Genomic DNA, 24,272 nt, shown 5'->3' with positions numbered 1-24,272 from the left:
AAAAAAATTATTACACATACTGGGAAGCCATTACATTTATATCAGAGAACATGTACCAGTTGGTATACTTGACCAGTTGATTATAAGGGTTTTTTATTATTAGTTATTTTAAAAAAAACAGTCCACAAAGCGTGTGTCTTAAAATATAGTACATTCACTTGTGGGTGTATGGTTTGAAATTATATTATAGGTTACTGCAAATGAGCTGTGCTCCTTACATTTTAACAATTGGAATGAGTAACATTAAAAAATGAAAAATGAGTCTGGGTGAAAGATGACAGAAGCTGTCCCTGTGAAAAAGCTTGCTGGAAGTATTCAAATGAATAAAAAATCATGTCTTGGATTTTGGCAAATTGATATGTTCATGAATAATTCCACTCCGTTTATTTTTAATGATCTAAGTTTTTCTGTGATGGATGCTGTCCGTGGAAAAAATGAACGGTTCCCTCCTTACAAATTGTCATAGGGAAACGAGCGCTTTTTAACTCCGTTCAAAAGTGAACCGCTGAACTGCGCGTAGTTCACATCTGAAATGTGAGCCTTGCGGTGTGAGCGCAACTTATTGCCTGATAAAACAAAGCTCAGCCGCTGTCACATGACCGTTATTAGATCAGGATCAGAGATGCACACAAAAGGGGGGCCATTTATTGGCTGACAGGTCATGTTTCATTGGTGTGATGTGCTGTGTACCTAGATCTCATCCTTCGGGGTCCAGCATCTGTTTCTCTTCTCAAAACACTAGCGCTGACAGACTCACCATTATCTGCACAGATTGCTTTTTTTCCCCCCTGAATTCCCAGAGGGCTCAGATGAACTGTTTGAAACCGGTTTCGCTCATATCAGACCCAATCCGCCCAGAGAGCGGCGTGTTATATCAGTCTGTTTTTCTTCATATTGCTGCAGTTTTGCACTCATCTCCCTGGGGATTTATTTATCTGGCCATTTTTATTTGAGCTCTAATGACCCCCTGAGTTTGTGCGGGAGATGAAGGCTAATGGTAAGAATATTTTTCCCTCTGGTCCTAAAACTCACACATTTGTTTTGCTTTCAAGTCAAAATGTGGATACCTATAATTTTGGGAAAAATGGAGGCAGTTGGGGAAGGGTACAAAATGTGCGTAACCAAATTTTCATCAGCCTTTAAACTTGCTAAACCATTTGCCAAAACATGCATGTTTTAGAATTCAGCAGACTGGATGCCATATTGTGGTCATTGATAGCAAGGTACAGTTGCGGTCATTCTGTTGAATAAACTGGCAACAACCACACATTTAATCCATGAAGAAGCTAAGTAGATGTGCTGGTGGGGAAAAGGATTTAGTGATGGCATAGTGAGGATGTCATCAAGGTGTGCAGTGATAGGACACCTCAACCCGCCCACCCCCCACCCCCCACCTCACCCCAGTGTCTAGTGACCAGTATTTGGCTGCTCGGCTGTGAAATTGTTGGTGGGATTTAACCAGTAAGTGATTTTGCAAGAAACCTCCTGACCTCTCAAAATATTGAGTGGCACGAACATAACAAAGTCAGATATGGAACAGGCCCAGGGGGACAAAAACAAGGAGGAAGAAGGAACAAAAACACACTGGTACAAATATTAATAATAAATGGATGCATTGAGAAGAATTATGTTGCCATTTCAGGACTGAACACAGCATCTCCATTAAATTGTTGAGTGGAATTACATTTCCTTTCAAGCTTGAGTGGCAAAGGTTGGTAAACAGCAGGGTTTATTTTTAGTATCTAAATTTGGGGTTGCAGATTGTTTTGTTAAAAAAAGGCAGTAGCTAAAGGCTGTGTTAAAGGGATACGTCCAATAATTTGTTTGTAAATCTTCTTAAGGCAGTAGACCAGTCTGTCAGGCTGCAATGCTGCCGGTCATTGGAACCTGCTTTTTCCTCTGCTGTGGCTAAGCACTGGTGTCACAACCGGGTGGCTGAATTCTCTTTGTGACTTTTGTCCTAAACAAAATTGACATGGTCTTGATGAACTGTATTTTTCAGGGTGGTGTCACCATAAAAATTGCTATTGAAGGAGATGCTCAGAAAGGGGCAAACATAGTTTGACTGTATATAAAAACATGTCTGCTAAAAGACAGTGTTGCCCTCAGAAATCTACAATCCTCATTCAATTAACTTACAATGTTGTAAACTAATGTTATTTTAACCTTAACCATAAGATAGCAAAGGGTGTCTCTATCATCTCAAAACTTTAGCACTTAATTGTAACTTACAGTATGTGCTATAGAAGAGGACATTTTCGCTGGTTAGTAAGCTACCTTTCATGAACCAAAAAGGTGTACCAGAAAGGTGGGTGTCTTGTTGAACCACTGTTCAAGGGAAACATCTTTGATCAATATATCTGCCTTTTTCCTGGCAGGGAAGAAAATGATGACATCTGCTTTCCCCTGCTTGTTTGTTTGCCCAAAGGCACAGCAGTGAATTTTCTGACTCTCTTCTCAAAAAACTGTTTCACTCAAGTGTCACTCACTCTCAGCCCTCTCATTAAGCTGCAAGAGCATCCTTCCAAAGCATCTGTCCAGCAGCTTCAGGCGAGCACTGTAAAGCCACCTGTTCAGCATCATTGCAGCATAAGTGCGCGGTCATTGCAGCCAGGTGCGATTTCCCAACAGTTCTCTTTCCAGGAACTCGTTTGATGCTGTTTTATCTATGCATAATTTAATTTATGGATAGAGAAACGAGCAAAGATCAAAATCGCTGTGTTGAAAGGCAGAGGTGCCGGGTTCGTGGAACTGTGCTAGAGAAACACGGATTTACATTGATTTCATGTACTACATAAATTCGTAATACGGTTAAATACATGCCCCCTAAGAGAATGGTCAAGAAATGTAATTAATAATCAATAGTATAATAATCGTACAGCCTGGGTTTTCAACACGAGGTCCGCAGACCCCCGGGGCCATTGAAGGTACTGTAGGGGGTCCCTGGCCAGATTTGATATGCAATGAATATATATATACAATTGGGAAAAGAGTCAAAATATTAAACCTTATTTGAACATAACCCTTTTAGCTGATGGTGGGTTCCCTGGATGTCTTTGAGTCTGTGTGGGGGTTCCTGGATCAGGAAAGGTTGTAAACCTTTAATAATGACCTATTAAATAAATTATTGTAATTACCTTAATGCTTTAGTGAGTGCAGAGATAATGATGCACCCTCATAACACACGTTTTAAAATGACACAGTACTACAAATATACGGCAGTATCCCTTTTACAATGCAGGTTAAACATGAGAAAAAAAATCTGATCACAGATGAAAATGTCAATTCACATGAGATATTCTCTTTTCACATGTGAATATTTTACTTGTGAAAAGGCAAATCTCACATGATTTTCTCATAAGGGGAAATAAACACAGAGAAAGTCTGTACACACAGCCATATCCTTTCTGGATATGTGGAAGTGCTTCATAATTTGATGCTGCGAAGAAAAAAGAGGTTGTGAGTGCAACAAGATATTATTCTGAGAAAAGGATTAGCTGGTACCAGGTGGGGATTCTCCCATTCAGGAATCAAGCAAATAAAAATAACATTCGATAGGATAGCAACATACAGTATAAAGATTGCGTTTTGTGCATCACATAGATCGAGCTGACCCTGTCTTGCTTCAATTAGCACGAGCCCTGACCCCGCGCATGCCTGTATGTCAACCCACAGAGATCACACATATCTCCACATCATTCCAACTGAACTGTTTTCCCTGGCCAAACCTCAGCACTTTTACCTGCCTGCTGAGCAGCTGTTCCTGAGCCAATCCAAGGTGACAGGCAAGTCTGAATAATTCACCTCATCTTTTCTCTCTCTGATCAGCAGAGAGGCTCTGTACTACAGTGCTCCTATACGGGGTGTAAACTTTCTCTGTACAAATGAATATACACCTATATACACACAATCAGACTGGACTTCTGATGTTTTCATCCAAGAAAATGTATTCATTTAGATAGGAGAAATGCTCGCCCTTCAGTGGAGCATTTGACTGACAGCTGAATGGGATGCGATCCTTCTCAGAGAAATCCATTGGGTTCTGTTCCCAAAAACCCTCTATCTGACACTGTCCTGGTTTTGACAGCAGCACCACAGGAATCAGATCGGTATGTTACACACAGTCTGGGCAAGAGTTCCATTACAAAGCCTGCAGGTAATTGGATGGGAGAATCGGGCATTGAAAATAGTCGCGGCCCTCATGCATGAAGTTTCATTGTAAAATATCGCCACTATCATTTTCCTGTTTATGCAATTGTGTGTATATTCAAGGGGCTTAACAGTGGGTTAAGGGGGCACATTACTGGAAGAGGCACTTGAATAACATTTTATGATTTGTTATGGCTGTAAAATGAGTTCAACAGGAAGACTACAGAAAGTATACATATACGTATGTAGACACAAGCTCACAGGAACAGTTTGTAACAGAAGAACAGACACTTTCACTGTCTGGAGGTGACCACATGATCATTCTTGCTGCCACAGTGACAGATACATTCCAGATGGCAGAGTACCTCTGCTTGCTTTTTCTTTTATTATTACATCACATCACATGATGACAACACATGCTTCTTTAATTTAAAATCTCCTCTATTATTATTATCATCGATATTAAGCAGGGACTCTAATCCACATTGATGTAGATGCAGCATGGCATCCATATAATGTGAAAAGCATGAATTTTACGCCATAGCTGGGAGTACAGTAGTAAACTGAAGTACATTACTCATATTAAAGGACAATTTATTTGCATAATTTAAAAATAATACTTGCCTTGTTACATGGTCATTCTTTTTAGATAGATATACTATAAAAACACCCGGGCACTATGACATGCAAATGGATTTTCATAGCAGAGAAATTTCTTCAGCCCTGAACATTTTTCATTCTTGCCTTTAGGAGCTTCCATCTAAGTGTACTTATCATTCATTTGGGGCTTTACTGTCCTCAAGTATCACAAGGGCCAGGCTGAATGTTGTATATCAGGAGTAAAGAGGAATGTCGTATTCCAGGTGGAAGGAAACCAGTTATTTGGGTTGACACCCGCTCAACCCCAGATGCTGTGAAATGAAATGCATTATCTGACTGTGGACCATCTGGAAAGGGATGTGTTTGTGAGATTTGTTTCTTGCAATTTGACTGGATCTAGACAGTTTTAGGTTGACGAAAACTAGGATGGAATCATTTTAGTTTAAATGCTGTTTAAACAGTCCACATATAAAGAAAGATTTATGGCTCAGTGAAAACATTAAATATTCATCAAAAACAGACTGAGTATGTCACAATTTTTTATTTTTCCTTTTTGAAATGAAGCAGTTACTAAAGAAATATTTTATTTTGGAAATCTTTGTATCCTCTTGTACGCAATACCATTTGTCCTAGTGTAGAGTATTCAGGTGAATAAGATCCCATGAAATAAGTGTATGTTCTTGTTCAGCTAAAAGAAAAGCTCTTTCTGCCAATGAAAAAAGTCACCTGTTTGAATCATTTGACAATCTTTGAATGAACTACAATAAAGAGACTCTGAACATCACCAGTCTACATTCTCAAAGCTTGACAAAATTATAAATGGCGAATACAAAAAAGACGCCTGACAAAAAAACCTAACTGGAGTTTATCAAATCGCAAAATCACCTGAGAAAATGGTTAATATACAGTATATTTCATAGGTTCAGCTGGCAGAAGCAGTATTTTTGGCAGTGCATTTAGAATACAATCAGAAAAAATGTAGGAGAGTTCATTTTTACACCTCAATTGTGCTGCCATGTGGCTAATACAATTTACCATCACATAGTGTGGTTTGGGCACTAGAAATTCATATTCTTAAAAAATTCATGAATGAGGTTATTATTTCTTTGTACAGCACCGTAATTACTATATTAAGTTAAAAGCTGTGTTAAAATATGTTCATCTGAGCTCTTTTCACTTCTAATAATATTCTGCTTGTACTGATAAAATCATGTGGAAAGGATTGTAAGTGAGTCTTACAGAATACTGTCAAGAATATCTTTCAGTGAAGCATATTCACATTTATTTGTACAAGCTTTTTGACATAAGGATCACAGCGTTCCTTCACAGTTCAGATGTACCTCGTGTACAATACGCAAGGGATGTCGGAAAAACATCAATAGTTTCAAGGATTGTGCATTTCAAGTTTTATGCCAATCGGGTTACCAAACCATTTCAAAATAGCCACTAAAACTTCCCCTGTTGGATGCATCGTGTTTGTGCTTATATATGTTTGCTTAGTAACAGTCAGACAGTATAGGCATTGTAGTATGATGTCGCTGAAGGTGCTGAATTAAACGTAGATATAAAACAGTAATGAAATAAAATCCTGTGCAATTTATTCCAACACACATCTGATTTATTTTACCATAGGGGTGTTTAATGTTTCAACTCTGCCGTGGCCCTCATAAGAATTCTCTAGATAGCCGTTAGCAAAATTTAATAACTGAGCCCTTAGGATCCCATATATATTCTTAAGCTGACAGTGTTAAAAATGTTTTACATATCAATTTTTTACGGATGTTCATGATTTTTGAAATATTTTTCTCCATATATGCCATTTGCAGTTGCATCTGTCATCCCATCTCTTGTTGGAACATTCTTTATCTATTCAGTGTTGCTGAATGCAGGTGCCTGTTTGACCTGAACAGTCATTGGTTTGCAGCAAGAGGAGGATAATATGGCTGACTGAAATAATCAGCTAAGGCCAGTTATGTGCTGCCTTATGGGGTGATCAGCCACAGTCACATCAGGACCATGGGGAGAATTCACACACTGGAACAGTGTAACCACATAGCAGCTGTCCGCATTGAATTAATGTGGTTATATACAGTATGATTTGGCCAGATGACCATGACCGAGAGAGTTTGGATCAAGACACAATCCTATATGACCTGATCGGGCACTTCATTGCAAGAGTTGATGTGAGGACTGAATTCAGTCTGTTTTATGTTTATGCATTATTATGAAGCCACTTTAGTTATGAGAAGCAATTTAATGTGCCATGGAGAAGGAGTCCTTAGAGATATATGTCATTCATCACATTTCCTGTGGAGTGTAAACAAACCCTCAACTTAGCAAAAAGCCAAATATGATGCATTGGCAAGTCATTAAAAAACCCCATGATGCATTGAAAACTTTAAAAAATGTGATGCCTGGAAAAACATTGTGAAAACCAAATATGATGCCTATTAAACAACTTATGAACACAGCTATGTCCAAGCAGTGATATTTTACAACTGCTGCTTTCAGAATAATAAACATTTCAACCTTATCACTTCCCTCTTTGTGACAGTAACAGAGAATTGAATATAGGAATACTATTTTACTGTGGTCGTTTATTTAATCTACAGTTGTATTTTTAAAGGATCTGCACAAAGATTTATGAGCGGCAGCAGGTAATTATAGTTAATGATGAATCCACACTGTAACGAGTAAAGGGGTGATGGCCGTGACTGAATAAAACATGAATGTTAATAATCATTTTTATAATCATCATTTTTATTGTAAACAATATCCTTAAAGGAGCAAGGCAACCTATCATATCTATTTTTTAAGGTGTAATATATGTATTAAATAAGAGTAAATCCCTGACTATTCCTGCTTTCCTACTATTCCAGATGTGCACACTTAATTTTTTAACCCTACAGCTGATGGGAGATTGTCATATTCAATGTAACAGAAATTTAGTTTAGTAAATCAATTAAAAAAATTAAGAAAACATAAAAAAATTCTGCTGCTACTCATGTCCATGCTTTGGTGCATTTTTGCCATTTAGTGGTAGGATCTTGATCCGTGTTCTTGAATGCTCAGTGCAGTGTGTGAGAGAGAGACCGTTTTGACTTTTCTTCCCCAATTTAACTAAACCGTATCTGTTCTGCCTCAGAATTCTTCAGATACACATTTGCATCTTGCAGCTTCTACACTGAGACCATGAATTATTGAGGTCTCTTTGGCAGCACAGCTCTAAACTGTAATTAGTTGTGTCAAGCACCTTTTGTCATCCTGCGTTTCAAGAACAGCGGGAGCGCAGGGGGATGCATTGTTTCTTTAAGACAGAAATTCTCGTGAGGAAGGGAGAGAGAAGAAAGCCAATGAGAGACAGAGTGTACAGAAAGAGTTGGTGACACCTTGGTGTGTGTAGTCAAGCGAGAGAGGGAAAGAGAGAAACAGAGGGAGAAACGGGGAGAGAGAGAGAGAGAGAGAGGGGGGGGGAGAGAGAGAGTGTGTGTGCGAGAGCTGCTGGCTTCAGCAGAGAATGCCATTGTGATGAATGTTTACAGCACTTTTTTGAGAGCCAATTATCCGCTTCTGTGTGACTCATAGAGATCATTTCAGCTGGTAGCATGCACACAGCGACGGCAGAGCTCTCTCTCACTGCCGATGGAAAGCCGGAGAGGAGTGGGAAGCTTCTTCACTGGCAGGTAAGGTTCGCTGCAGCTTTGCAGTTTCTCCCTGCATTGTCTCTATCTGCGACGGAGGGCGAAGGGGGGAATCTCCCATCTCTTGCCAGATGAGAGCTTTGGTGTTGCTGTGCGCTTGAAGTTTTGCTGAAGAGACGGCCAGAGGCAATTCCCCCTGCTGTTTAAAACAGCTGGCGGTCTCAGGATCAGGCTGCAGCTGTTTAGAATGAAATTAAGCCAGGTATGTGTGTGGAATGTTGGAGTTTTACAGAGTCACTTTTTGATTCAGTTCCCCCTGATTTGTTTGTTTTTGTCTATGTCTGCTGTGCACACATTGTTTGACACATTGTTTGTGTTCCCTCTGCTTGGAAATAAGTGTAGTGTTGGTACCATGGGAGCAGATGGAAGTTTGAGCTGGTTTCTGTGGTGGGGCTGGAGATTGATGAGTCCCAGTTCTCTGTGGACTGTGAGCCGTAAATCTGAAAGAATTAGGTCAGTATGGGTCAGACTCTTTCTTTCAAAGGTTTCCTGGCGGTCATTGTTACGCTTAACGGAGAATCTGAGTGTGGCGCTCCTTTAAACTTCGAAATAGATGTTTCTGTGTCTTTAAGCTGAAGAATTGCCCAGAATTTAAATTCCAGCCAATGTTGCCAGTTTCTAGTATTAACTAGGCAGTAGTAGTTCACAACTTCCAAAGCAATGGCAGTGACATGCAAAATTAACCAAAATTCATATCATAAAATAATTTGCATGATTACACTGTAATGAATAAAGTATCCAATGCAATACTCTGTATAAAGGTGAGAATAAGAGGTTACTATGGGTCATTTATAAGCTGATAAGTGGCAGGCAATGAGATCGTGAGACAAGAACAGCAGTGTTGTTTGAGTGTGTGTGTGTGTGTGTGTTAATTAGAGACCAACTGTTCCTCTCTATGTTGGTGAGTAGTTTTACCACTGAAGATGATGATGGGAAAATAAGCAGCTTTCTGGCGTCACTGCTGTGATCAGTGCTTTAATTTGTGGTCGACAGAAGTTGATATGATTGCATTATCAGCTATGAGTAAACCTCTATGACTTCATCATTTGCACACTTTGTTTATTGTTCAGTTCAGCCAACAGTTTTAGAACTCCAACAATTTGGAGACAATTTGGCACACTCTATTACTTTTTTTATTTTTTTTTACCATTTTTCTCTCCAATTTCAAATGTCCCACATGTTGTGGCTCTGTCACTGCATTATCTTTGGGAATGGTGAAGGTTAAAATATAAGTCCTCAGAAAAGTATGAAATTTGCAGACTGCTTCTTTTCTACTCCGCCATACACCAGGTAAGCCACTGCAGCTGCTGTTCTGGAGAACTGTGCGGTTATCGCAGGCTCGCTGATGGTGTTACGTCGAGTAGAGCAGCTGCTGAGTGATGGTGTGGGAGATCTGCTGTAGCTGCATATGGCCCTCTTTTAAAACAAGTAATGCACTGCATGTTGGACACCCAGCCGCAGTCACCATTGGCCTGGTTCAGGTTTAGTCTGGGCCTTCCGAAAACATTGCTACTCTACTTTAGTGCATCGGCTGCACCACTGCTCGCTCGAGAGCTTGGCACCCAGGTACTTTGTTGTGCAAAATGTATTCTACTCCGTGATGCAACTTTTTCTATACTTTGGTGAACATATCTAGTAAACTGGATTTACAAATGAAAGGCATGTTTTGATTGGTGACCTCACTATATCCAGTTTTTGTTGTGTTTGTATCACACATTTCCATATGCCCCTTAAAGCGCTCAGTAAGAAGTGTTGTAATGTGACCTTTTTAAAACTGTGAATTCACAGTGGTGAGAGGCCAGCTCATTTCACCCTCAGATAAGACTTGCTGTTGGCCTTGTTATTGGTGAGAGGTTGTGCACAACATGACAGAAGTTGTGAGGCTGAATATCGGAGATAAGACTGTCTTACTCTGACCAGTCTGAAATTACTGAAATCTTCACTGGCAGATGAATTAAATCGATACTTTACAGGCTGAAATCAGTCCTGAATGGCAGGCTTGACAACAAGTGAAATAACATGGTCAGCAGTGTGGTGAAGAATATGGTGAGTTTGATAACAGCAAGAAACAGGGCATGGCTAGTCCTTGGGCTCCCTTTTAGCAAACCAGCTTGAGGTAGCTGATGGACTGCTTATTCATTAGGGAATCTTTTAGTATTTCTAAAAAATAAAAATAAAAACATACAAAATCTACTTTCAGGGATCTGACAGGCACATCCACTGGGTCTGCTCCAGAAGTAAAAAATACATTTTTTGAAGGACTGATTTTTTTTTAAAGGTGGAGTTCATGGTTGTATTTTTTAAATTACAGGCAAGTTATTGTTCAAGATAAAGTGTTCTGCAGTCTCACCAAGAATGTGTCTTGCTGATTTTGTTTGACTAACTTTTCATTCTGTTGTAGAACATGACACTTTCCTTAAACGCCTGTGCAAATATTTGTTTTACCCACAAAATACAAGGACTTTAAGGTCTCAGAGTAAAACTGAAGACATGATGAAACAAATGCCTAACTTCAGTTCTGTTGTGTACTCTACTTCTATTTACCTTCTTGTGAGGAAGATTAAATAGGATCTCAAATATTCTAAAACAAGTGATTTGTGCCAGCTTGCTTGTCCTTTAAGGTTTGGTATGGGATTAATTCAACAAAGATATTTTTGGATGGTATTATCTCCAAACTGAGTGCCATCAACCATGTATACATACAGATTTGTACATAAACTGACTAAATTTTAAATTTTAACTAAAGGAAAAGTGTGTACCTCTTAGCATACCTCTAGCCATGCATATGCACAGCTAGTGGCTGAACAATCATACTACAAGCCACAGACATTGTGTTCTAAATAAGAGCCTTCTCAAGTTATTACAGAAACAAAGGAAATTACTGCACCAGGTCTTTTTGCCAAGCAGCAGGAATACAACCATCCTTGGATTGATTTCAGATAATCATCAATCTACCCATCCATCAATTAGCTATACCTGCTTATTCCTGGTCAGGGTCACGGGAGGTGCTGGAGCCTATCACAGCATGCATTGGGTGCGATGCTACAATACACCCTGGATAGTTCTCCTGTCCATCGCAGGGCACACACTCCATTCACTCACACACTCATAGGTAGGGGCAATTTTGACCCTCCAATTAAACTAACCTGCATGTCTTTGGTCTGTGGGAGGAAACTGGAGTACCCAGAGGAAAAATCATCAATCTAAATCGTTATTTAGTTATAAGCTTATACAAATCTTACAGTGGATAGAGTGACTGGTGAAGGAAGGCAATGCATCCTATAAACTACAATATGTGCATGAACACACGATGCTAACTGTACATGAAAATAGTGCTTGGCTAATAAGGCAATGCAACAAGCACATAAATGAATAATACATGCAGTGTCGGTGTAAACAATTAAATAATTATCATATTTTAACATAAATGCATCAAGCTATGTGCTTTTCTATATGTGACATGTCTGCAGTAACATGGCTTAAAATATAGAAACACCATGCATTGTAGCATGGGCATGTGTTCAATGACTATGTAGACTTCTTTGTACATGATGATGTGTGCTTAATAATTGGGCCACATGGTAATGGTAATTAAGGTCATTCACCGAGAATGGAACTGCATGTGTGCACAAATATATGATAACTCAACTAGGAACAATGATTACTTATTTTTAATGTGTAGGCAGTATTAGTGCACTCAAATTTAGAATGAAATTGACTATTTAGGTTTGATAAATGAGGCCCCACATACCTCAAATCTACCAGTTTTTGCTAGTGAGTTCAGTGAGATGTGGCTGCTAATTGATGCTAGCATCAGAAGAGTGCACACACTACAATGCTGCTTGCATGGGTTAAGCTGCATTTTTGACACTTTTACCTGGTCGACCATCTGTTCACCGGCTGACCAGTCCACCAGTTTGTCTTCCAGGTTACACTACCAGCTTAACCAGCTCTGACCTGTTTGAGAGCAGCGGTGGTCGAAAACACTGTTGAAACGATCTTAATCCAATTTAGAATGGCAGCTGGTCTTAGCTAGAATTTTCATCAGGGAGCTGAAGGATGTATTGACCAAAGATTTGTATCCATTTTTTTTTTGTGAAACAGTTTTATGCAACGGTTAGTTGTGTAACTTTGCTGACACAATGTTTTAGGTCACAGGTGACTTGCTTGAGATCATTTTCTTGAGATGTGCTTTTTTTCTTTGGAAAATAATAACTAACTTAAAAAAAAAATTAACTTAAAAAATGAATGCTTATGTAAACACTTACATTTTATGGACTTGTTATAGAATGCATGTTTTACAATAATGTCCAATATGAATGGACCCAGTTGTAACATAGCTAAATGGCTCATATTAAAACCAGATCCATTTGCCTACTGAAATACATCAGACACCACATCAAAGATTTACAAAATCATTCTCCTTAAAAATTGTTTAGTTCACAGCAGTGTCTGCATCAAATTAATGTCATCTAAAATATCCAGCTTTGAAAAATACTGTTAGAAAACACCAGAACAACACACTGTTACAAATGGCTGATGTATGTTACACAAAAATACAAAATGTTAGCTACTCTAGGTGGTCATGTAGTTGCTCCTCAGACTGGTTAATTCAAGATATTTTATTGTATTTAAATATTTAATGCTTACAATTCTTGAGCATTATCTGCAGTAACATGGAAACAGAAATGATCAGGAAATTACGAAATTGTTCATGTATATGACATACAACTTGCAGCATAATTTCAGGTTCATGAAGTGCTATGGCTTATAACTGCAAACTATATTTCAGGTATGCAGTTGTAAAGTCTTGGAAATTTACTGCGGCATACTGTGAGTAAAAACAGTGATTGGATCATAAATGGGTATACATACTGTATGTCTTTTAGACATTTCCACAAAATATTTCAACGTGGGAGCAAATGTTTTATTTTCTTGCGTGGAAATGAATGGCCTCAGTTTCCCAGATCAATAGTTATGTTGTGTGGCCATAACTGTATTATAGACATACATCATATATAGTGCTGCTGAATACAAAATAAAAATTAATTGTCTAGGGTCAGTTGTTATTATCAGTCAGTGTTGCACTCTCAGTTGCCATAGATTGGAGAGTTCATCGTTTTGCATTGCGAGTTTAAAGCATATAAAACAACAGTGCTCGGAACTGATAGAAACCAGGAAACTAGCTCTAAATATTAATATCCAAATATATTCGTAATGCACAATCATACACATTGCACTTTAATATGCTTATATTGTCTACACTTTCCCATACTTATGTGGAGTTACAAAAATATTTTCAGGGTTGTCTATTTAACCTCATGTAACATTTATCAATCATGTTTCATAGATACTGTATATTACTGTTTTATGTCAAATATGATGTACTACAGCATTAGACCCTTTCTGGAGTCCTGGAGCTTCTTTTCCACAAAAGTCAAATCAAAGGCTTTTGCCTTTTTCTCAGCATGTTTCTGCTCTCCATACTCGTGAATAAGTGTCTAAAGTTCCGGGCATCGCTATTGTTCAAGGCATGTGTTGAGACCATGTCATGTGAGAAGAGTGACATGGTATCTGTGTGGGATGTGGTCTTTCTTTTGAGTCTGGCTCATGTTGAAGTGGAAACCTGGGGTTGGATGGAGTTCCCAGATCTGTGCATGTCCTGGTGTTTTTCTTTAACAGTAACAACATTATGTGTGCTCGGCTTTGTGAGTGGTCAGAACTCAATTGGATATACCTCGGTCAAGCACCATTTCACACGTTTCAGTGTTAGGAGGAGTGTGCAGTTTCTTCTTAGCTAACTGAAATATTAGTTCATACTTTGCTGGAGCACCTATATCATCTTTTCGATTGTTGCCATTGGCAAGTAAATGTTGCTGGTTTACGACCCAAATCCCCCAATTCACACATGCTCCAAACGGCTTTCTCACAAATCTCCTAAAAGGCCTGCTTTTCCTCCTGCCAGAAGATTTTCTGTGTAACCTGCTATGTGCTCTATGATCGTCTAAGAGGCCTGGTCCTTCTGTGATCTTTAAGCTGGAGAATGGAAGCTCAAGCACCTCCCTTGATCATCTCAAGCTATTCATTCGGCCATATATTTTCCACAATCAAAAGCGGCTGCATTTTATCTGCAGTTAAAAAGTGCAAAATGTCACGCCCATCGTAATTTATCCCTGTGTCCTGTACAGCCGGAATGCTCTTTTGTCCCAGAGGATCACATTTCCTGCACAGATGGAAAATGTCATTGAAACATATTGATTTTTATGGTGCACAGGTTCCTGCACGTTTGTGTCATAAATAAGGTCCGCAGGATATTTGACAAAATTCCTCACCGTGCTGTCTTCACCCCACTGTGAAACTGTCCCAACCTGTGGCTCTATGGTTTTGGGCTTCTCAGCCCGAAAAATAAGAGAAATGAAGACGTCCTAGTTCTGACTGGATAATGGCCATTCCCAAGCATCAACAGACTAGTCTCAGAACGCAGATTATTTTTTTAAAGTTTTGCATATCCTGCCACAGATTCAGTTTGTCATAGTTCATTTGAGATTTTTGTTTATCTCCGTGGAGAGAATTTACTCTGTTCCTTACCCATGCGGCCAGACATTGAAAAATGTTTACTTAAATTGCTTAATAAAACTATTGCTTTTTCTCCTTGGCATTCCACAGATATGGGCTAGAGATTCGCACAAACAAACCGGATGCATTAAGCCAGTATTGGAGGCGTCAATTGCATACAAGGGATGGGAATAGCAGACTCGATGAGTCCTGAATGTTTTGTCAGGGCACTGTGCATTAGATAACATACACTGCATCAACACGGCTGTGGATTTCCTTTTCACTCTCAACATTTGAAAAAGTTTTCCTTTTTTCAATTGTTGAGAGTAAAAAGGAATGTGTAATGTCTTCTGTGTTTGCCAAAAACATTATATAAGAAGTTAATATTTCTCATTATAATGAGCATGTTTATTTATTGATTGATTGATTTTATTTAAATATTTGTATATCTTAAGGAATACTATTATATAGAATGTCAGGAGAGTTTTTTTTCTCTTTTTTACTTTCCTAATAAGGAGCTCACTGAATATAAGAAGTCATTACTTGTGTGCATGATAATTAAAGTTACCCTGCAGTTAATGTTGTTTATAGTTAAAGCACTCTGCCTAAATTAGCCAACTTAATAATGCAAGACAAAATTGCCGATACACTTTATCTAAAGGCCTGTTTATATATCAGCATCACTGGCAATGTGGTGAAGTCATAATTATTCCGTTTAAAAGCTTTATGCAAGAAAAACCTATATATAAACTGTTCATTTCAATTGTTTCATGGAATCATGTTGCTTAATATTTATTTAGGGAAGGTGGGAGTGCTATTTAGTTCATTAGCACTGTCATTTTTGTACTGCTATGCTATAACCCCTTGTGGAAATGAGTGCACTTCAGGATACTTGAAGGTGTGATACAGTATTAATGGGCTTAAACAAAAAGCTGCATGTACACCACCCTTTTCGGATAAGACTGGACACCTCTGCAATATGAACTTCAATATGTATGCCCAATGATGCGCGCAAACTAGAATTTGTCTTTTGGTATTGTAGCTTATTAAATGATTCGTTGTTTATCACTGCAGTACAAAGTTTTTTGAAAATTGTCTAATTTGAGTGATTAAGTAAGCCCTGAAAATCAATCAAATTAAAAAATTGTGGTACATATACATTTTAAATAACTGTATGAATCTGTGTTTTTGGCCATTATATCCTTATAGGTCATGAGACGTTGTTTACCCAACCTGGTCTAACATTTGGTTTTAAGCAACAAAAAAAAAAAACCACAGCGATCAATGAACAAGCTTGTACATTACTCCCATCCATCCCCGATGTGCCAGCAGGTGTCTTGGAAAATGCTTTGAAAGAGTAGAGCTGCTGTCCAGTACAATATCCAGCTAAAGTGCGAGGCATTGGAAAACTGACACTGTGTGCCCCATGGTTTCAAATCAGTCCTAATTTCATGAGGCTGATAGCCACAAAGTGGTGCATTACAGGCCTTAATGATACTTGAAAGAAGCGTTTAAGTAGATAAGGTGCTACCTGCCTCACTGCATACTAGTTGCACCCAATACAAAGTGGCTTATGAAAATATCCGTGCAAAAGTCTATTTTGTTATAAGAAAAAATATAATTTGTCTTCCATCTTACCATGGGTGGTCCCCATAGGCTGTAGACTGTCCAAACAAAATTGATTACAAAGTCAACTAAAAACTAACCGCAGATCAGATTGAATGTGTTTTTAGATAATAAAGATGGGGAAAAAAGAACCCAATAAGTAATCATTCACTTACGAGTGTAGATGAGTGTAATTATAATTGTAAAAACAATAGAGCGAGAGAAAGAAAGAAAGAGAGAGAGTGCAGTAAGCCCGACCTTGTTAAAGAATTATCCAGCAACTGGGTAATTACTTTAGCTTCAGTGCAATGGGAACAAAAGAGAAAAGGGAGGAGATAAAACGCTAAGATGGAACAAACACAACCACCATACACTGAAAAAAGGAAAAATGCATTTCCTCTTCTCAAAAAAAAATCCTACTCCTACCTACCCACCCCTGGCTCTCATAAATACTTACATAAATACCCAGCAGGGGTTTAAGATGCTGCCCCTGATTGGATAATACCAAGTGAAAGCACTGAAGGGGTACGACACATGTATGCACTGCCATATGGTTTGTACCCTGCACATAACTGGTATTCCACACAGAATCAAGCAAGTTTAGAAACTATGGCTATATACTGGCTCATTCAAAGTCTCACAAAATTACATTTAGTCATATGTTAAGTTGTCATAATTAGAGCTATGCATGGTATTACTTAAATGTTAAATGGTTCATTCAGCTGTTGAATGCCACTAAAAATGGAAATTTACTTCTGCTTTTTACAATAGAGGTGATATTCGTCTGTAGTAATTGTGAAATAAACCCAGTACTGAAACCTCATTATTGAAGATAAACAGTACGCCAACCATACGAGGCCAATTGTGACATTCAGCTCCCTGATTGTATCTGATGCAGCCTAGAAATGGTAATTTCCAAACTGGGAGGTGTCAACACCTTTACTTAGATGTGAATTGCGTCGTGCAATTGATATTTCCAACTGAATGTCACAGATTGCTCTTTATTTTATCACAAGCTCAGGCATTTACATTGTAAATTATAATTGGAAATAGTGACCCTGTGGTGTGGTACTGGATTGAGTCCTACCTCTCTGACCGCTCCTTCCAGGTTGCCTGGGCGGGTAAGGTATCACCACCCCGTCCCCTCACCACCGGAGTTCCCCAGGGCTCAGTCCTTGGTCCCCTTCTCTTCTCCATGTACACCAGATCCCTTGGCCCTGTAATATCTGCCCATGGCTTGTCCTATCATTCCTATGCCGACGACACGCAACTCTTTCTCTCCTTCTCCCCATCGGACGCACAGGTCCCCGCCCGCATCTCCGCTTGCCTGAGGGACATACAGAGCTGGATGGACAATCACCACCTGAAGCTCAACCCGGGAAAGACGGAGCTAATCTTTATTCCTGCTCTATCCTCTCCCCTCCTCGACTTTTCCATTTCCTTAGGGGACACCGTAGTGACACCATCACCCTGCGCCAAGAATCTCGGAGTGATGATGGACAACAGGCTGTCCCTCTCCAACAACATTGCAGCAGTAACCCGGGCATGCAGATTTTTCCTATACAACATCCGCAGAATCCGCCCCTTTCTCACCACCTACTCAACCCAGCTCCTGGTCCAAGCAATGGTTCTATCCCGCCTGGACTACTGCAACTCTCTTCTGGCTGGACTACCGGCATCTGCCACCAGACCCCTGCAGCTCATTCAGAATGCTGCGGCTCGTCTGGTCTTCAACCTACCCAGACACTCCCACGTAACTCCCCTGCTCACTACCCTCCACTGGCTGCCTGTTATAGCTCGCATCAAATTCAAAACATTGGTTCTAGCATACCAGGCAGTCAAGGGATCAGCCCCAGCATACCTTCAAAAGATATTCAAACCCTACATGCCAGCCAGATCCCTCCGTTCTGCTACCTCAGGACGCCTAGCACCTCCCCCTCTTCGCACCTGCACTTCCAGAACACGTCTCCTCTCTGTTCTGGCCCCACGATGGTGGAATGACCTCCCTGTGGAGGTCAGAACAGCTGAGACTGTGACCCATTTCAAACGACGACTGAAGACCCACCTCTTCAGGCTGCACCTCTCCCCATCCCTTCCCCCCTGTAAATGACTAAACTTAGGGTTGTAACTAGGCAGCTGTTTAATAGGTGACTTAGTTGATGCGCCAGTCTTAACGACTACTTGTATCTTTATTTATTTTTATTTTTCCATAGATTGCGTTGTTGCCGTTCTCGTTGTTAGTGTTAATCAGTTTAACCACCAGGGTCCAGGTTGAACTATGCGGTTGTTCCCTGTACTTGGACCGGTACTTTTCTCTAGGGGTTTCGTCATACTTGTTCCTGGTTATGGTTATACACTTTGTTGTACGTCGCTCTGGATAAGAGCGTCTGCCAAATGCCTGTAATGTAATGTAATGTAATGTAATGTAATGTGGTTTAGCCACTCAGGGCCCTAATAATCAGAATAGTGTTGTGCTCTGGTGTTTCTTCAAAGCAGTAATAGAACCCTTCAGTGATAGATAGTGGGCATCCAAATAGCACATGTGTTGATATCTAAGTGCCTCAGCATGTCTTTAATTGCCTAAGGAATTCCCTTTGATTTTTTGGGAGAGTGGAGAGAGAGGAAACGGGCACAAGCTGAAGATCAGGTCAAACAGAACAGGCCGCTTTGTAAAAATCGAATATTGGATAGACCTTGGACCAATGACCCATATCAAAACACGGACAGCTCTATTTTGAGGTCTCAAAAAGCCCCTCGCTAATTCAAATGCAGCTGTCACAAGGGCAGATTGATATTCTGGCGCTGTGCAAAGAGGCACAAGGACATTTGTGCATCCCTGTTTTTTATTTATTTTATTTATTTTTTGCTGTTGTCCTGGGTGGGTGGAAAATGAAGATGGGTCAGTCATTTTGGGTTGTGGATTGGTGCAAACATGGCACAATAGAATCTGAACAGGTTTGAAGGTCTGAGGATTCTGCCAGCAGTAACCAGGTATTTGCACAGATGTGAGTCACGCAACCATGCATGTGCAGAGTCCTTAATGTGGGTGATTATGGGAAAATGAAGAATTTTGTTTGATGTTATAATAGTTATATATAGTTATATATCATATTAAGTTCATCATAGCAAAATGACGTATTTGTATTTTGCAACAACATAATATCAGAAGTGAATACATATATAAATACACAATTGAAAATAGAATATGTAAACAATGCAAGTAATTTCCATAGCTCACAGATAATCAGGTCAATACAGACCTGCAGTTCACGCTGGCAGAGTAGCCTAAACTGTAGGCTATTTGTGCAGAGCAAATATACAGTGTCACCTCATGGAAAGGCAAACTCAACTGAGGGGTTGCCTTAACAATAATGTTATGTATTTGCAGTATGCTGACATGGTCGCAACACATTCTATAATCTTCTGTAATTCTATAATCCCTCGTTCTTTTAGCCGTCCTACAGAATATACTCTGGCCCTAGATAATTCCAAAGGCATCACAGAAAACCTCCAAGAGGCAGGTTACAAATGTATGTTTTTAGTATTTTAACATTTCAACATAACCGAGGCCATGCAATCTCCACCTTTATCTACTGCTGGTTTCTGAGATGCTGTATGTAATTTGTGAAATTCACTTTGTTCATTAACCATTGTATATCAGTGTATGAGTAACAGAAATCTCACCGTTCAATAATATTTATGTAAACCATAAAGGGGTTGATTCTATTTATGTACAGATGAATCACAATGCTAAATGCTGCTTATCTCACATTTTCCAATTATCTTGGTCTGCATAACTTTCTTGCCAAATATTCTGCAAAATTTCACAGATGATCACAGTCATGGTGTGTGTCCTGGCAGAGGATGGCATACAATTTAAGACAGCTTCACTCAGTGGAATTTGTCTAATCAAATAAAATAGCATGCCTTTCAAATGTCTGGACAGTTTGGGTGGTATTTGAAATTTCTATAGTAATTTGAAGACTCTTGAATTTAAAAGTACACTCAAAGAGGACTTTATTACATGAAAAACACATTTTCAAGCATGTACAATAATAAGAATAATAATAATAATACTAACAATAATAATAATAATAATAATTATTATTATCATTCTTATTATTATTATTATCATTATCATTATTTTTATTACAGCTGTATTATAAGTTGTATCATTATTTATCTGCAACATATTGCTGTCTAACCTTCCCAGATAAATTCTGACATTTAATAAATTTAAATAAACGAATCTTTATCAGATACACTGTAGCATTTCTGTATCTAGAGATATCTAGTAAGAGAGCCTGCACCGCATAAACAAAGAGAATGGGAAACAGGGATACTTGATACAACCTTTCATTAAAAGGGAATGTGGAGAGCGTCCTGATTTGTCAGCGTATGGCCATGCCTTCCTCATGCCTTCCAATTATTATGAAACCCCTCCTTGAGACACCAAGTGCTGGCTTGTATTGGTGTCCTTAAATGACCAAACCTGATTCACTCAAGCCTCTTTTTGATCTGTTTGTTATTGCCGACTCTTGTTCCATAGTAGTGAGGCTGGTTTGACATCCAACAGACATCAGTCTCATACGCTGGATGTATTTGCGTCAGATATGCAGGGTTATAGTACTGTAGTAGACTAGTACTGAGGTTACAAAAATACTTGATATAGATTGGATAGTAGATAGATTACAAAAATAATAGGTTTAGTTAATGTTTAGTTAAATTAATGTTGTTTGCACCTACTCTAAGTCACTGACATAAAGGGAATAAGGAAATGACAATGATTGCTGAGTGGCCGATGCTCCATGTTTTCATTTTAGGAAAAGAGAGACAGAATTATGACATCTCACAGATGCATAGATTTCGATATAGCCCCTGTGATTTACAGCCCATGACCTGCTAATGGCCAATGCCCGTGTGTCATTATAATAATTCAATTTGAAACAAATTCTAAATATAGTACTCTGAATTTGTTAAATACTGATGATGAAATACTGGACTTTGGAACATATTTATAATTTTGCTTTGGTGCTAAAATTATTTTTAAAATATTGAGAACTGTTTAGAAAATAAGCAACTTTTGTTCCTTGATGCATTTAACTTGATACAGTATCTTCCCCATGTACTATTCTTATTTAGCCACAAGATGACATTCCTATGCAAAAGTATGAAATGAAAATGGGAACTTCTAAAAAAATTTCTTTTTAATTAATTAATTTATTTTTATTTTTGGTAAATCACATTCTGAGAGTACAATTTATCCTACACACTGGGAGGCCCAAGATGTCTCTTAGTTCAAGATGTCTGAATATTGAAGAAACACGAAATTGAATAGAACTTACATGAATATTTTGGAGTGAATCTCAATAAATTGTTTTCTAAGCACTCGTGTTTGACAACAATAGTCTGGTAAGTAAGCTTTAATGAGGATTAATGAGGATGAGGATTAATGCAGGAGAAAATATGCACAGGTTGGTGAATGTGCTTTTGAGTAACGCTGTTACATGGCAAAGTGATGATACCTAATTGCTATAGTGGAATAATGTCCCTCTGCTGTAGGTTGCTGTGTCGAGCTACACTCCAATGACTTGGCTTTGTCAGGTGAGGGGGGAGGGAGAGAAACAGAGGGGATGGGGGTTGGTAAAAACAGTAGACACTATTCTGTGATTAAAGGCTCATGAAGCCCAACAAGTTGGTACTAGTCTAAAAATATGCATGACCTTCTGAAATATATGGAGCATGGGCTAGTGGTGGAGGGGCACAGGGTTATATTATGCCCCAGCTGGTCTGTGACATTGTATAGAGTTCAGAGAGGGGAGATTCACCTCTTTCACAACTGCAGTCGGTGTGTTAGGCAATCCATTAAGGCCCTCTGAGTTGCTTTTCATATTTCATGATTCATTTTTATAAATATTTCAGGTAAATGTCACTGCGTTTAAAGCAAAAGTCTTGTCCCCGTCAAAACTTGTCTGGTGAAGTGTGAAATTGCTGACTGTTTAATGTTGGACAGAGGTTTTGTGCCAGAAGCCATTCCCTGTAGACAGTTCCCTGTCTCAGACTGTTTTGTTCTCAGGATTATGTATCATTGTAAGCTTTTCCCCATTTCCAATGGACAAACTGTCGAGAAATGCATCACAGTGTGATTGAAGACCCACAAAGAGGTTATGAAACAGCATCCCATTCCCCTAAACAGTATCATGTACTCTTGTGTGAACAACTACACTTATAGATTCATGCCCAGATGCACAATTTTGATGGCAGATTTTAAAGTTGTATACATTGTCTTGAAACATTCATCTGCATAGAATACTGCATCAAAAATTAATTCTGATTTTCTTTTTTCTTTTTTTTGTTCCTTAATATTATTTCAACTGATCATAAATCTTAGAGTTAAGAATTATTTAAACCAAAATGCAGAAACATTACCTGTGTTCTTCTTTCAGCTGCACATTACTGGGTAGCTTCCATTTCTATATGGCATCTGCATCGAAGTTCATTATTGTGGTTGCTATAATGAGGAAAGGGGGGGTTTCCAGTTGTAAAGCAAAACTAGCTCACAGTGCCAGCACAGTTCTTCTGCAGACAGAGGCGAGAGAGTTTAGACAGGCACGTACAGTCCAGTATAATGCGGGCCTGGGGGTAGTGGAACCTCACCAGTGGTGTGCAAGGAGAGATTAGACTCTGCCCAGACCTGCTTTGTGTCCACGGTGGCCAGTGCTGGCCTCTGCTTTGCTCCTGTGGTGAACAGCATTGGTTTTTGGGCACAGAGTAAAAGAGAGCCTGGGCATCCCAACCCAATGAGAGAAATGCAGTACCTCAGCTGGCATACATATGAAAAGTACAATTATAAAGGACAAGAAAAAAAAAACCTTTGAAGATTAGGTGTGTTGGCAGGGAACTCATAATTCATATTCATATGTACTGGGTTTATTTTACAGGGAATGTGCACATTCATCTAAAGGTGTCAGTTTAATCAAACGATTCTCATCTGTTATGCCTTCAGCATAACAATGTGTGCCCATCGATATGGTACTGAGGAAGAGATTTTAAATAAGTACAAAAAAGTGAAATTGAACTAAAATATGGTAGACGTTTAAAATATTAGGAGCCATTGGAAAGGGGGTAGATCTTCAAATTCTGCCTCTGCTTGTGTTCCCTGGGCAGTGGCACTCTTGACATGGTGGGAAATGGCATAAATGACTCACCACTCCAAATCACCAATAACAACCAATTTAAACACTTACAACCGCCGCTTTCCAAAAATGGCAAAGCCCGTGTTTTCTGTGTGTGGAAGAAGATTTATGGTTTTCATGACGGGAGTGACACAACCTCCTAAATTAGTCTAGCTGTTGAAAAAAGAAGAGTCCAGTTGGAGCAGGCTGGACCGGGTGCTAAATGATCTGGCCTTCCCTCGGACAGCCTGCTGTTCAGTCATCACAGACACTGCCAGTCTGAAGAATAACAGCATGCATATTGACTATGAAACCAGCATGGGTCTCACCCTGGCTGCATCCCTGCTGCACCCAGCCAGTTCGGAGCCTCAGCTGTACGCATTAGGTATCTATATATAGTTGGAACATGTTTAATTACTCTTAACCAAATGAAGGACCGTCTTAATTACCTCCAGACCCATTTAACCTTGGCCTTGTGAATTCAGCA

The 24,272-nt window shown here is 39.2% G+C and overlaps 1 protein-coding gene across 8 annotated transcripts in view; it reads left to right on the top strand.

Moving 5' to 3' along the window:
- The window catches only part of mgat4c (mgat4 family member C), a 138,184-nt gene that overhangs the window by 26,459 nt on the left and 87,453 nt on the right, over nt 1-24,272 (top strand). For 2 of the 8 annotated variants that reach the window (XM_064343014.1, XM_064343012.1), the window contains exon 1: nt 7,794-8,432. The exons of the other annotated variants lie outside the window; for them this stretch is intronic. The gene's annotated coding sequence lies outside the window, so the exon portion shown is untranslated. Of the gene's footprint in view, nt 1-7,793; nt 8,433-24,272 lie in introns of those variants that run through there. 8 annotated transcript variants of the gene reach the window in all.

This window comes from Anguilla rostrata, chromosome 7, assembly GCF_018555375.3.
Source record: "Anguilla rostrata isolate EN2019 chromosome 7, ASM1855537v3, whole genome shotgun sequence".
Lineage (NCBI taxonomy): Eukaryota > Metazoa > Chordata > Actinopteri > Anguilliformes > Anguillidae > Anguilla > Anguilla rostrata.
This window is presented reverse-complemented; position numbering and strand designations above follow the sequence as displayed.